Source organism: Molossus molossus, unplaced genomic scaffold (genome assembly GCF_014108415.1).
Source record: "Molossus molossus isolate mMolMol1 unplaced genomic scaffold, mMolMol1.p scaffold_m16_p_12, whole genome shotgun sequence".
Taxonomy (NCBI): domain Eukaryota; kingdom Metazoa; phylum Chordata; class Mammalia; order Chiroptera; family Molossidae; genus Molossus; species Molossus molossus.
In genome coordinates this window covers 13,529,471-13,544,261 of record NW_023425347.1, presented here as the reverse complement: position 1 = coordinate 13,544,261, position 14,791 = coordinate 13,529,471, and the positions used below count along the sequence as shown (strand labels likewise).

The window sequence follows — 14,791 nt, the reverse complement described above, 5'->3', positions numbered from 1 at the left end:
AAGCCCAACTCTTCCAGCAATAATTCCTCTTTGCTTCTGAAAGTGAAGGGTGTCTTCAAAAATGGCTTCCTTGTCCCCTATTAATTAAGTGGAGATCTCTGAACCCTGCTTTTCCCTCTGAGCCAGTAGATTGACTCCCTGTGCCCTTCAGTGCTGGGCCTTCGGTCGACTTCTCCAGGCCCCTTTAAATCTCAGTGGGTCTGTTTCCATCTCGCTTTCCCACCATATGGGCTGTGCTCACCTGGAGGGAGAGGGCACTTGTCAGGACGGCAGCAGAGTATCTCTGGAGGAAAGGCGTGGGGACTGCCCGCTGGGATGACTGTCCAGAAACCATGGCAATTCTTCCAAGAAGCCGAGTAATGAGGTTGCACCCATCAGCATGTTGCCACTTCACTCTCCGAGGCGGGGTAGGGGATGTGTATGGGAAAGAACGTGAGCAAGCAGAGACAGGACTGAAAACTCAGGAAACTATAAATAAAAAAGAAAGCAAGAGCCAAATCTTTTCACACTGAAGCAAATAAACATATGGAATAAGTTATTGGAACAAGCAGCTAGAGCGAAGGACATAAATGAGTTCAACAGCTCTCTGTGTTGTTGCTTGAAGAGGAAAAAAGTAGACAGAAATTGAATAAGAAAATCGTAAATAGGAGTGCTTCTCCTTCCTGTAGTTCATTCGTTCAACAACAATTTTGTTAAGCACCTACTAGACACCAGCCACTGTGATGGGTCCCTGCTCTTAAATTTCCTACTGACTAATATTTCAATAGCCTAAAGTTTTCCTGGTTTTAGAATCCTATTAAAATTTCATCAGAATGAGTGTTTCAGGCATCTCAAGACAGATAAGATTTTGGTAATAAAACTAATTTCTATCTCTTTCATGTTTTGATACATCATTTCCAGACCAAGACCACTTCCACTCTAGGATGGAAGAGACCCAAAAAGATAATAGTAGTGGGTGTTCTATTGTCAGTCAAAGGTGGTGGGATTTAGCCCAAGCTTTGCAGTCAGGAAGAATCTAGACTCAGCCATGTATTGGCCATGAGACCTTCGTCAAGGTATAATTTTCAAAATTTAACAATTTGACTAGTGGAAAACAATTTTCCGTGGGTCTCTTGAGTTGCCACACATCTTATAAGTAAGGCATAAGCTATCCTTTGTTCCAGACTGTGATGCAAGAATGTTTCCACAGCAAACAGCCTTGGAAGATATAGAGTCTCCCTCTAGACAAAAGGGAAAGCAGACTTACTGACCATTATAAAAGCTTCAGGTTCCCTCTGCTTAGTACGATGCATGGCATCTCTGTGGGACCGGGGGCACGGGCAGCTACTGCACAAATATACTGGTGCATGCTATTTGCTATCGCATAATCATAAAGTCCTTTTTTCTCTGACCCAGGAATCTTGTGTCTTCTGCCAGCATTCAAGAAAGGGTGAGAGACTAACTTGTTAGTTTGCAAGTCAGGTGAAATCTTAGGCTTTTCATAGGTTCTGCATTGACTCTCATGTAAACATATAGTGAGCACATATCAAAGATTAAGTTATGCCCTGGTCGGTTTTGCTCAGTGGTTAGAGCGTCGGCCTGTGGTCCAGAGAGACCCAGGTTCGGTTCCAGCTAAGGGCACGTACCTCGGTTGCAGTTTGTCCTCGGCCCTGGTTGGTCATGCAGGTGGCAGCCACTCGATGTGTCCCTTTCACATCGATGTTTCTTTCTCTCTTCCTCTCTCTCCCTCCCACTCTATCTGAACAAAAAAAAAAAAAAGAAAAAATGTCCTCGGGTGAGGATTAAAAAAAAAAAAAGACTAAGTTAAGTCACTAATGAAGGAACCAATAAGATGGTAAAGGTGGTTCTGAGAGCATTTGAAAATACAGTGATACCTCGGTTCTCGAACGCCTCGGATTTCGACCAAATCGGTATTCGACCAGGAGATTCGAGAAACTTTTGTCTTGGAATCCGAACAAATATTTGGAACTCGAACTTCCGAGATGAGCCGAGTTGAGCCGAATGGCATTCATTCGGCCCAGCGCGCCTTGCTTGCGGCATCAGTGTGAGTGCAGAGAGAGAGTCACGCTTTGTGGAGAGAGTCACGCTTTACACTGAATTTAACCCTTAGACATACTGTACACTTTTATTTCTTGTTGAGACTTATGTTTTTCTACATATTATATACAAATTAGGCCAGTAAATAGGCATTTTCTGGGGCTTGGAACGAATTAATCCAGTTTCCATTATTTCCTATTGGGTTTCATTGCTTCGGTTCTCGAACAATTTGGTTCTCGACCGTCCTCCTGGAACGAATTATGTTCGAGAACCGAGGTATCACTGTAGACATTTATTTACCCCGTCAGGAAAGAAATGCTGCAAAAAGCTAGTTAAATTAAATACAAAACTGGATAGTGTCCTACTGGTCAATAAAACCACAACCTTTAAGACTATCTTTTATAATAGAAAGAATTAATTTGCACCTCTGCTGGACAAAAATAAGTTGTAACAATTTCACTGACATGTGAAATCTAATAAACAAAACAGAACCAAACAGAAACAGAGTCATAGACTCAGAGAACAAATTAATGGGGGAAGGAGCTGGTGGAGGAAATAGGTAAAAGGAATTAAGAGGTACAAACTGCCAGTTACACAATAAATAAGTCACAGGGATGTAATATACAGCCTAGGGATTATAGTCAAAATATTGTAATAACTTTGGTGACAGATGGTAACTAGACATAATGGGGATCACTTTGTAATGTGTATAAATATCAGTTCACTATGATGTACATCTGAAACTAATAGGACATTGTGGTCAACTATACATCAACTAAAAAAAGTTGTAATATAGCAATCTACAAATTAACAAATTGGACTCTATAATTTTACAGCTTTGGGCCCTAATTCTACGAAATACTAAATCAAAGTTACCTTTCTCTAAAGATCAAATACTCTTTAGATGGGTTTGTTAGGTAATGCTTCCAATGATAATGAGAAGACAGCAGGTATTCATCTTTTTGCTTATTTCTAAGTTTCAGATTATTTTTTCTCCCCACATTGAACAAGTAATCTAAGTTCTCTGGAGTTCAGTGTCTTCATCTGTGAAATAGAGTTAATAATACCCACGTGTAAAGGCAGCTGTATGGAGGAGAAATGGTACATATGAAGTGCCTGGCACAGAGTGGGTATAAAATTAAAAGTAGCCATTAGGAGCAATACTCATAAACATTAAATTCCCCCACATCTTTCTTCCATAACCTGCCACTAACAATTTATTACTTGTGTTCTGAGGCCAAACAACAATAAAGTATCATAACTTTGAAAAGCTGACTGGGAGTAAGAGGTTGGTGAGAAGTAGCAAATTCATTTATATAGAGATGTCATCTTTGCCCTGGCTGGTGTGACTCAGTTTTTTGGAGCACCATCCCATACACCAAGAAGTGGTGGTTCAATTCTTGGTCAGGGCACATACCCAGGTTGTGGGTTTGACTCTTGGTTAGGGCATGTGCAGGACGCAACCCACTGATGTTTTTCTCTCTCGCTCTCTTTCTCTCCCTTCCTCTCTCTAAAAAAGATTAAGCCCAGCCAGTGTGGCTCAGTGGTTGAGTGTTGACCCATGCAACAAGGGGTCACCGGTTCAATTCCCAGTCAGGGCACATGCCTGGGTTTCAGGCTTGATCCCCAGTAGGGAGCGTGCAGGAGGCAGCCAATTGATGTTTCTCTCTCACATCGATGTTTTTATCTCTCTCCCCCTTGATGTCTCTCTAAAAAATCAACAAAAACATATTTTATTTTATTTTTTTTTTTTTTTTAAATCCTCACCCGAGGATATTTTTCCATTTTTTGTACAGATAGAGTGGGAGGGAGAGAGAGGAAGGGAGAGAGAGTGAGAAACATCGACGTGAAGGGACACATCGAGTGGCTGCCACCCGCACGACCAACCAGGGCCGGGGACAAACTGCAACCGAAGTACGTGCCCTTAGCGGGAACCGAACCCAGGTCTCTCCGGACCGCAGGCCGACGCTCTAACCGCTGAGCCAAACTGGCCAGGGCAACAAAAACATATTTTAAAACAATGTTATCATAAACCCCTGGGTTTACTTTTCCCCATTCCAGCACCCAGCAGCCTGCCACGATCCAGGTGGTAGCACAAGACCTTATAACTCTCCGTTCCCAGCAGAAAGTTCCCACCCACACTGGGAAAGCCAACCTCTGTTAGTAACCTAGTATTATTCCTTGCCTGATGAGGAATGTTTGTTTTTCCATTACAGTAACATGCATAGTTCCCATGGGTGCTAATGGGACTTCCCCACAGACACATAAAAGAGAATAGCACCTTGGATGTAGACAGATAGAACCTTCTGTTGAATTCAGACATTATCTCATTCACTGCCTTTTTATCCCTATGAAGTGACTAGGGGCCAAGCATTATTGTGTTTAGTATCCAGATAAAGTGATTGAAAAGCACGTCATTATGTGTGATGTAAAAATAGGCATTTTGCAAAGGGAACTGAGTTGAAACCTCTTGCCCTCCAAGAATTGTGGACTGTGCTGTCAATATGACAGTCACTAGCCACGTGGTTACCACGCACTGGAAATGTGGTTCTTCCAAGGAGATGTGCTGTAAGGGCAAGATACACATCGGATTTTAAAGACTTCGTATGGAAAAGGAAAGTACCTCATTAATAATTTTAATGTCGAGTACATATTGAAATGTAACGCTATTTTTGATGTATTGATTTAACTAAAATAGATTATTAATTTGATCTCTTTTTTAAGTGTTTTATGTAGCTACTAAAAAATAGCACATCTGTAGCTTGCTTTGTATTTGTTAGCAGAGCTGACTTAGAGCCCCTTTTTGGCCTTTACAGGTAGCCCTTGATTACACAGGGAAAAACGTAATCAAGGGACCCTCTACCACTGACCGGCAAGCTATGTGACCTTGGTTAAACCACGCTCCTCGTTCCTGTGAGCTTTGATGTCCTTCTTGGTAAAATTAGTTTTGGGTAATTGATTCCAAGGATCCCTTCTAGATCTAATAACCAACAACTTTAAAATTACTCTCACTTCTAGATCCTGACCCAATTCCAGGCAAGTCCTCAAATTCTTGCTTCTAGCACAAGAGGAAGAGGTATGCTCTTGCTCGGGCATCTGTGTCTGCTCTACCCCGAGCAGCGGGAGGGCTGCTGGACGCTCGGAGAGAGTGTCAGCTTAGCTTCTAGGAGTGCAGCTGCGCAGGGAAGTGCAAGGAAGTCTGGTTGCATAACATTCTAGGATGGTCACAGATCATCCATCTAGTCTTCATTCACTCACTACGATCAGGCTTCCGTATCAGCCAGGACAGACTGGGTTATGCTGCATAGCCAACAACCACAAAATCTCTATAAACTGCTTACAAAAATTTATTTTTTGATTATATGTCCATTTATTCATAATATTCATTCCATGATATGTGTCCATTTTTAGTCATCAGGGGGGTTCTTTTTGTCATGATCACTCATTAATTCAGGCAAATAGTACCAGTTGCTATTCCAGAGGAAATGCAAACATTGGAGAATATCACACAGATAATTATATGGTCCAGTTCAGAAAAGACTCCAGTCAGTTTCACTCCACCTCATTGGCCAGAATCGGTCACATGGTCCCACCCAACTCCAAGGAGGTCAAGAAGTACAATTCTACTGTGTGTCCAGAGGTGAAGAGCTGGAAATGTTTGATGTACAGTCCTAAGATTGACCCCAAACTTACTCAGTCTCCATAAGTATGGCCCAAGGTAATATATGGCCCCCAGATACACACAGACTGGAAGGAACCCCTTAAACTATAAGGAGATACTGCAGGTATTAGTATCAGGCCAGCCTCCAGACAATAAGAAGATGAAAAACTGGAATATAAAGCAAACATCGAGTCGCCTTATTTCATCTTTTTTCCATCAGAAAGGATTTCCCACTAATTATCAATCAGTTTTTTTATTTACTGGTCATTTAAGCTTTTAAAGACATTTGGGAAAAGATTTGTTTCTATGCTTCCCATTTTTTTCCAAGTTAATCCCTATTGTATAAAACCATCCTTCCAAAATTGAATCTGTTGTTCCATCCATTCCTTTCCCAGGGATCAACAGCCTCACTGATTCTATATTCAAGCAACCATAAACAAAAATCACCACCATCAAAAACAACCAACAAGCCCTTCCAGGGTTAAGCTAATCACCCAGCATATATTCAGGGGCAGAACTGAGCTGCTTCCTTAGATGTTCTCCCTGAGGAAGGCTCCATTCCAACCAAATCCCTGCACTCTGCACACTTGCACACCTGGGCTCTGCCGGGAAAGGGGGGGGGGGGCTGATCTCTTCAATGGCCTCCACCAGGAATGGCACAGCCCTGGATATTATGGGCTGGACACTGGGCTTTTTCATTCAGCTCACTTGCATCATATAGACCCTTCTGTACACGCCAGGCATATACACAAACAAATGCAGCAACATTACCAACTAAAAATGCTGAATGACTCAACACAGCACATAATGTTAGATAGATCCCTCTGTAAAGCAGTTCATTTTTGCCAAGGAACCACCACTGGTGAGTAACCTTAATGTATTCTGAGCCTGATGCTGTTCAGGGCATCTCATCTTGCTTCCCGGGGTGCAGTGTTTTGATTGAAATAGAACCCCAGTGTGTATCCTGAGTCGAGAGTCACTGCAGTGATCTATCTGAGGTTGCTGCTCCCCAGTGACCAGTATCGTGTCCAGACTATGCTTCCCAGAATCACTTCCTCAGCCCATGTGGGGGTGACCCACTTTTCTGGTTAAGTAGTAGCTGCAGAACAGTCCTGTGACTGTTCATATGGCTGATAGAAAGTGCTAGGTCAAAGGTATTTCTAAAAACAAGCATGATGCTTTACCCCCCAGAAAAACTCAGGCTATCATAATGTATAATTTTGTATTATCTCTATGTCTCAAAAAAATTAAGTTGAGGCAAAAACGAAAAAAAAGTGTAACTAAAAATAGAATTGGAAAATAGGAGACTTTGGTTTAAATGCATTCACTCATCTAATCCTCTCAACAACCCTATGAAGGAATTCCTATTATCATCTCTTTTGCATGTGTAAGAGACTAATATGTTGGCAAGTCAAGTACTTTGTCTAAAGTCACACAGCTACAAAGCATGGGAGTCGTGATTCAAACATAGGCTTCAACCCTGGGGTATCGGCCAGGATTCTCCAGAGAAACAGGACCAATAAAAGTAGATAAGTGATGATAGATTGGGACGGTAGGAGGGAGGGATTTCTTTTCTTTTCTTCTTTTTTATCCTTTCTTTTTTATTTTAGAGAGAGAAACATCGATGAGAAAGAACATCGCTTGGCCGCCTCCTGCATGCCCCCTACTAGGGATCTGGCCCACAACCTGGGCATGCGCCCCGACTGCGATTGAACCCATGACCTCTTGGTGCACGGATCGACGCTCAATCACTGAGCCACACTGGCTGGGCAAGAGAGATTAATCTTAAGGAATTGTGGGAGCTAACAAGTCTGAAATCTGGCTGGTGGACTAGAAATTCAGGCACAGATTAATGCTACAGACTTGACGTAGAATTTCTTCTTCCTTGGGAAACCTCAGTTTTTGCTCTTGATACCTTCAAATGAATGGGTGTGGCCCACCCACATCGCCAAGGCCCATCTCCTTTACTCAGAGTAAGCTGGTTGTAGATGTTAACCACATCTATAAAACACCTTCACAACAGCACCTAGACAGTGTTTGATTACATAACCGGGTACCATGGCCTAGCCAGGTTGACACATAAAACTAACCATCACAGCTGGTCATTAGACTAATAAACTGCATTCTTAACCCCTGGCCTATGCTGCCTGGCAATGGTATTGGTCTTCAAGCTGGTGAAATTTATTGTCATTCTGCATTGCAAAAAAATGCAAAAGCTTGGTCACTTCACACAAGTTTGGGCTTTTTGTTTGTTTTGTTAATCCTCACCCCAGGATATTTTTCTATTGATTTTTAGAGAGAGTAGAAGGGAGGGAGGGAGGGAGACAGCGAGGGAGGGAGGGAGGGAAAGATAGAGAGAGAAACATCGATTGGTTGACTCATGAATGACCCCGGGGACTAGATCAAACCTGCAACCCTGGTAAGGGCCCTTGACCAAGAATCAAGAATTGAACCCACAACTCTTTGGTCTGCAGTCTGACACTCTATGTGCTGAGCCAAACAGACCAGGGCACAAGTTGGATTGTTTTTTTTAATCCTCACCCAAGGATATTTTTACATTTATCTTCAGACAGAGTGGGAGGAAGACAGAGAGAGAAACATCGATGTGGGAGAGACACATCGACTGGTTGCCACCCACACGACCCCAACTGAGACTGGGAACTAACTGCAATTGAGGTACAGCCCTTGGCTGGAATCAAACCCAGGACTCTTTGGTCCGCAGGCCGACACTCTAACGCTGAGCCAAACCAGCCAGGGCACAAGTTGGATATTTTAATCCATCTTCTATCACTGGCAAACTATATTTAAACTTTCAGAACCCAATTCACATAGCACTTTCTCCTTTGCTGGCCCCAGCAATAAGATAGGTTCAAAAAGAGAATGCAGAAATTAAATTAAGATGGATGTCCAATAAAGAAGGATGTTTTATCTTAAGCCATGGCAGTACTTTCCTGGTACTCCTATTGAAGCATTACAATTACACCCCTCCCAAACCAGAAGGATAGTCCCCAAGGGGAAAGAATTCTCATGATTCTTGTCTCTCCATGATCCAGCAAAATGCTTAAAGTAGCAGGTAATCAATAAATGTATGCCAAATCACTAAAAGGATGAACAAAAGCTTAAAAGTAGCAGGATTTCTGGCACAAAGTAAATCACAGACTTTCCAAATGGGAGATGTGTTAGCCTTTGGTCCCTCCCTCTAATACAACTGGATTGCCTTTAGGGTGTCTCCATGAAATCTCACATGCACAGTATTGTGAGCATGTGCATTTTGAGCTGCTCTTTAGAGAAGGTTCAGAACTTTCAAATTTCATGCTTTCTGGGACAGTCCCAGTTTGCTCCTATGGTAGTTCAATACATTTTTTTTTTCTTTTAATCCTCACCCGAGGATATTTTTTCATTTTTGTTCAGATAGAGTGGGAAGGAGAGAGAGGAAGAGGAGAGAGAGAAACATCGATGGGAGAGGGACACATCAAGTGGTTGCCTCCCGCAAGATCCCAATCAGGGCCAAGGATGAATTGCAACCGAGGCACAAGCCCTTGACCAGAATCGAACCCGAGACTCACCGGTCCGCAGGCGTCGCTCTAACCACTTAGCAAACTGGCCAGGGCTAGTTCAATACGTTTTTTAAAATTGCTTTTACTACCTCCTTTCCCTCTCAAAAGAATTCCAGTTTGTACGAGATTAAAAACCATCGTATAAAGCTTTATTCGCCTATTTTCACAGCCAGGTGAATTCAAGATGCGCAAGGCAAGAAGAAAATCTCTCCTGGCTGAATCCCGCATTGTTGCGTGCAGCCAGCATCTCCGCTTTGCACAGAGACTGCTGCAAATTAGGTCGGAGTTACAGCTGGCAGTAGGGACCTCGCTTAGTTTCTCACCCAAAGCCTCAGACCCCAGACTCCGGCTGTACCCTTGATACTCATGGGCCATGGATCATAAATGAAACCAGATCAGCAAAAGAACCGACAACATTCCTGGGAACAACTGAAAATACATGTCCTGCTGACAGGGCATCAGTAAAAACCAAGGCAGTATCACATTCTTCTAAGGGAGGTGACCTCAGGCTTTTCTTGATGGAAACTTACCTTGATAGATGATGATGATAATGCAATCTGCTGACTAGGAGAGAAGGGACCAGTGTGAACCACTGTGCTTGCTTCTCCCATGGGAGGAGGGTATTGGCTATTACAACTGACTTGGAAATTGTTCAGAGATCAACCCCTTGATAAAGATTGATACATTGGAGAATTACTATAATGAGGAACTGTGCTCATATTTTCTGAATCAAAAACTGGGACTCATATGCTAAGAAGCACTCGTGGAAGAAAGTTGGGACTATTGCAGGTCATCAAGAACCTAGAGTTTCCAGGGATGACACATAGAAAAAGTAAACAAGTATTCTTTCATTTCTTCATAATCTGTGAAAGACACTGAAAGGAAAACATAACAAGCAAAAGTTAAATGAAAGCATAGCTCCTACTACTAGATACTGCTGATGAACTGGCTGGGGAAGATGAGGCACAGAGACAGACAAAATAGGTCAATAGACAAGGTGAAGAGTACCCTGGGAATTAGTTTTAAAGATCAAACTACAGAAGATCAATAGATATTGAACTATTCAGGAAAGAGATTATGCAGTTGAGGATCTTTAGAAATGAGCACAATTTATACAGGCAAAAAGAAAAAAGGGCACACCAGGCAGAGGGCACACCAGGCAGAGGGCACACCAGGCAGAGGGCACACCAGGCAGAGGGCACTGTGGAATTCCCACTGTGGCATGTATCACGTTTATCAGCCATATCACAACCCCCCATCTTATACAAGCAGCTAAAGATGGTACATGCACCTAAGAATCAGTGAAATGAAGAGGAGAGACATTTTCCCCGTTGTCAGAACAAGCTGAAACAACCCAATTGCCCTCTGCCCGAGGCAGGGAAATTGGGCTCATCGTCTATCTATGTTTCCCAAGGCTCTGAGTAGTTCATCCATCAAGATCCTAAACTCCTCCAACAGGTCTTGGGGCATGTGATTCATGTCATTTCTGATTCACCCAGGGATGACATCTATCTATCGTTTCCATTGCTCCTGTGGTATTTAGCCCCATAACAACGCATCGAAAAGCTTTCTTCTTCAGAGCCCGGAAAAAAGTGACACATTCCACCAATAAAGATTTAAGTACAGAATAAACATCTTCACTGATTGCTGTGACCTGGCATTTCAGGCAGGAGGTTACTTCAAGGCTTATTGTTCAGAAATTCAGTGTTTTGTTTTATTCTTCTGCATGTTAAAGACTTCACATCTTTTACAACAACATAAGGGCAGGATGCCAGCAATGTCTGCTGTTTCGGTAGCTCGTGTCCATTTTACTGGTTCCTCGATCCTATCTTTCTAGAGATTTTTAGGTCAAGGTTGTTGACTCTAAACATAATGATTTATTGGAAGATCTTGAAATCTTCTTATCTGATGGCTTTCCAAAGTAGTTACTAATGCCGTACCCTAGAGAGTGACCTTTTTGATGAAAAGTGTTCTTTATATGGAAAACATTGAGATCTGCTTTGTAGTAAAAAAAAAAAAAAAAAAAAAAATTGTAAAATAAAACAAACAACAACAACAAAAACGAAGAAATTCAACTTCAAGAATTGAAACAACAGAGCAACAAATTTTAATGAAAAGGTCAGTGGTAGCCTTTGAAGAGCGTTGAAATCAGACAAGATTCTGGAAAATCAGATCAAATATAGTATGGGTTTTTGCACACACAAAAAAAAGATATTCTGCAAATATCATTTTATATCAGTGAATCTGATATCTTTTACCGGTAACTTCTAGAAAAGTAAACATAGGGTGGAAAAAACTGAACGCAGGAAAAAGAAGATAAGATCGCAGCAAATCAGGAAAGGTTCAGTAAGAACACCCAATAGTGTTCATTTCCTTTTTAGGTAAGATTACCAACCTAAAGAATATTTTCAGCCCTGGAAGGTTTGGCTCAGCGGTTGGAGCGTTGCCCTGCGGACCAGAGAGTCCTGGGTTCAGTTCCCACTAGAGGCACGTACCAAAAAAAAAAAAAAAAACAAGGAGCCCTGACCAGTTTGGCTCAGCGGTTAGAGCCTTGACCTGAGGTCCAGAGAGTCCCGGGTTCAGTTCCCGCTAAGGGCACGTGACTTGGTTGCAGTTTGTCCCCGGCCCTGGTTGGGTAGTGCGGGTGGCAACCACTCAATGTGTCCCTTTCACGTCGATGTTTCTCTCCCTCCCACTCTATCTGAACAAAATATGGAAGAGTGTCCTTGTGTGAGGATAAAAAAAAAAAATTTAAAAAAAGAATATTTTCAACAAGAATACTTCTACTGCCCTGGCCAGTTTGGCTCAGCAGTTAGAGCATAGGCCTATGAACCAGAGAGTCCCAGATTAGGGTCCCGCTAAGGGCACCTACCTCAGTTGCAGTTTGTCCCCAGCCCCGGTTGGGGTTGTGCAGATGGTGACCTGTTGATGTGTCTCTCTCACATTGATATTTCTCTCTCTCTCTCTTCCCCCCTCTCTCCCTCCCACTCTATCTGAAGATAACTGTAAAAAAATATTTCAATTTTTTTAACGTTTTATTGATTTTTTTTAGAGAGAGATGAATGGGAAAAAAGATAGAAACATTGATGTGAGAGAGAAACATGGATCAGCTGCCTCCTGCATGCTCTCCACTGGGGATCGGGCCCACAACCCGGTCATGTGCTCTGACCGGGAATCGAACCAGTGACCCCTTGGTGCATAGGTCGATGCTCAACCACTGAGCCACACTGGCTGGGCAACACTTCAACTTTTTTAAATTTTTAGATAAAATCTCTTTTACTCCTGTGATGTTGATGGAGAAATGTAAGCTGGATATTAATACAAATTTTTTTTTCTTTATTGATTTTAGAGAGAGAGGGAGAGACAGAGACAGATAAAAACATGGATGAGAGAGAACATCAATTGGAAGCCTCCTGCCTGCCCCCCACTGGGGATCAGGCCCACAATCTGGGCATGTGCCCTGACCGGGAATCAAATTGGTGACCTCTTGGTACATGGGTTAACGCTCAATCACTGAGTCACACCAGCCAGGCTGGATGCTAATATAGTTCTAGGGGAATCAAACTTAGCCGAACAACTTTACCCAGTAGTACTTGCTTCCTGCAAGTGGATTGTCCTTAGATGTGCTTAACACTGGCGGCTACTGTCCGGCCTCAATTTCTCCTGGCCTCAATATTATTGTCCAAAAGGAGGCTTCTTGGCTTGAGTCTTGTCTATATTATCTCTGCTATCGCATCTATAGATGTTCTCGCCTCATGAGATAAACTTGACATAAAAATTCCTCCATTACCCTTAAGTTTAGGACCTAAGGTGTTGGTAACTATGACCCTGTGATGGGACAGAAGCATGTTACTCTAACAACATGTTGATTAATATAAAAGTGTGCTTATATGGTCGCTTCAGCAGCACATGTACTCGAATTGGAACGATACGAAGATTAGCCTGGCCCTTGCGTAAGGATGACACGCTAATTCGTGAAGTGTTCCCTATTTAACAAAAGAAAAAATAAAATAAAAGTGTGCTTGTTTTAACAATATGTTATATAAATACATTATATTTCTCAGAGATGTCAGTAGCTTTTCCTCGGGTAGCTATCATTCTTGAGAGATCTAACACAGATGAGCCTGGTTGAATGAACAGACAAATGGTGTAGTTCTTTCCTTCAGGTGATTTTTCTAAATATGTGAAGAGAGCTCTTATCCTAAAGGAGATCCGAGGAGAACTTTTGTATAAGGGTTTTTGAGGGTTTGAACTCCAAGTACATTTGGCGTTAATGGGGATTGTGCATTAGAACTCTAAGTGATGCTTTAGAAAATCTCTAAGGATATACATTGTGAATTCAATAGCTCCTCAGTCACTTGGTTGATGTGATGTTAAAGGGCGACATTTTTATGGACTTATGAAGTGTTACATTACCAGTTCTAGACAATAAGGAAGTTTACAAAGATAAGAACAAAGAATAAAAATGAAGACAATCACTGCAATCAACAAAGCTGACTGTGATGGTGGGTACAAAATGAATTGGAGGTGATGGCCCAGCATGGGGCATCAGAGATCAAGTGACCCAGCACATTGGAGATGCCATGGTTACAAAAGTGACAAACAATCATGACAGGAAAGAATTGGTACTTACTTTGCATATACTTTCTTACATGTTTTATAAGTTAACAGGGTCACAATGAACACAAATTTCCCTTGGCCTATATATTTTCGCCTGATACATTCCAGTTCCCTCCAGCCTCCGCTGAAGGAAGTGAAGCTAACTCATTCAGATTTGAAAAAACAAAACCCTCTCATTGGTCCAACATAGGCCAGTGGCTCTCTCAGTTTTCATCTTGTGGTATTACGTATCTCCCCCCACCAGCTCTGTCCTCCCCATCACCTCCTGATCAACACCTTCGCAGTACAGTGTCAGGCAGAGTATTAACACGCAAGCCATTGAACACCTTTACTCCTCATAATAATCTTCATTTTGCAGGAGATGAATCTGAAATACAGAGAGGTTTAGTAACTAAGCCAAGTCACCCAGCTGGTAACAGGAATTCAAATCTAAGCATCTGATTCCTAAGTCAATGTTCTTAACTAACCTCCATACTTGATTGTTCCCTTTCTCTTCAAACCAGAAATCTGAAACCTACCATAACTAGACGGCAGAGATGTAGATGCCTGACTCCCTCTGAGCATCTCGCCTGACCATGAAGACTCCCAGGGGACAGTGAGACACAGAGGCCAATTCATTCACCTTCACCCTTTATTACCACCAACCCCGACAGGCCGCTTGGGACCTCAAAGCTTGAGTGTCAAGCTCCATTGATTTCCCTAAATCTAAAACCTCCAATGTGCAAACACTAGAAATCAGCCCAATTTGGATGTTGAAATGGAAGAGAATCCTAACTAAGTCTATGCTTCCCTCTCTCCTTAACCATGAAGCACTACAATCTGCAGTTTCCATTGCCAGAGAACTTTTAATTGGAAAATGATTGGAAAGTATTTTTCTTACCAGGAATAAAAGCAAGGTGAAGAACAATGTTCCTAC

The 14,791-nt window shown here is 42.3% G+C and overlaps 1 pseudogene; it reads left to right on the top strand.

Annotated features, from left to right (window-relative positions):
* Positions 1-13,149: 13,149 nt before the first annotated feature.
* Positions 13,150-13,249, top strand: LOC118627338 (annotated as a pseudogene).
* Positions 13,250-14,791: the final 1,542 nt, after the last annotated feature.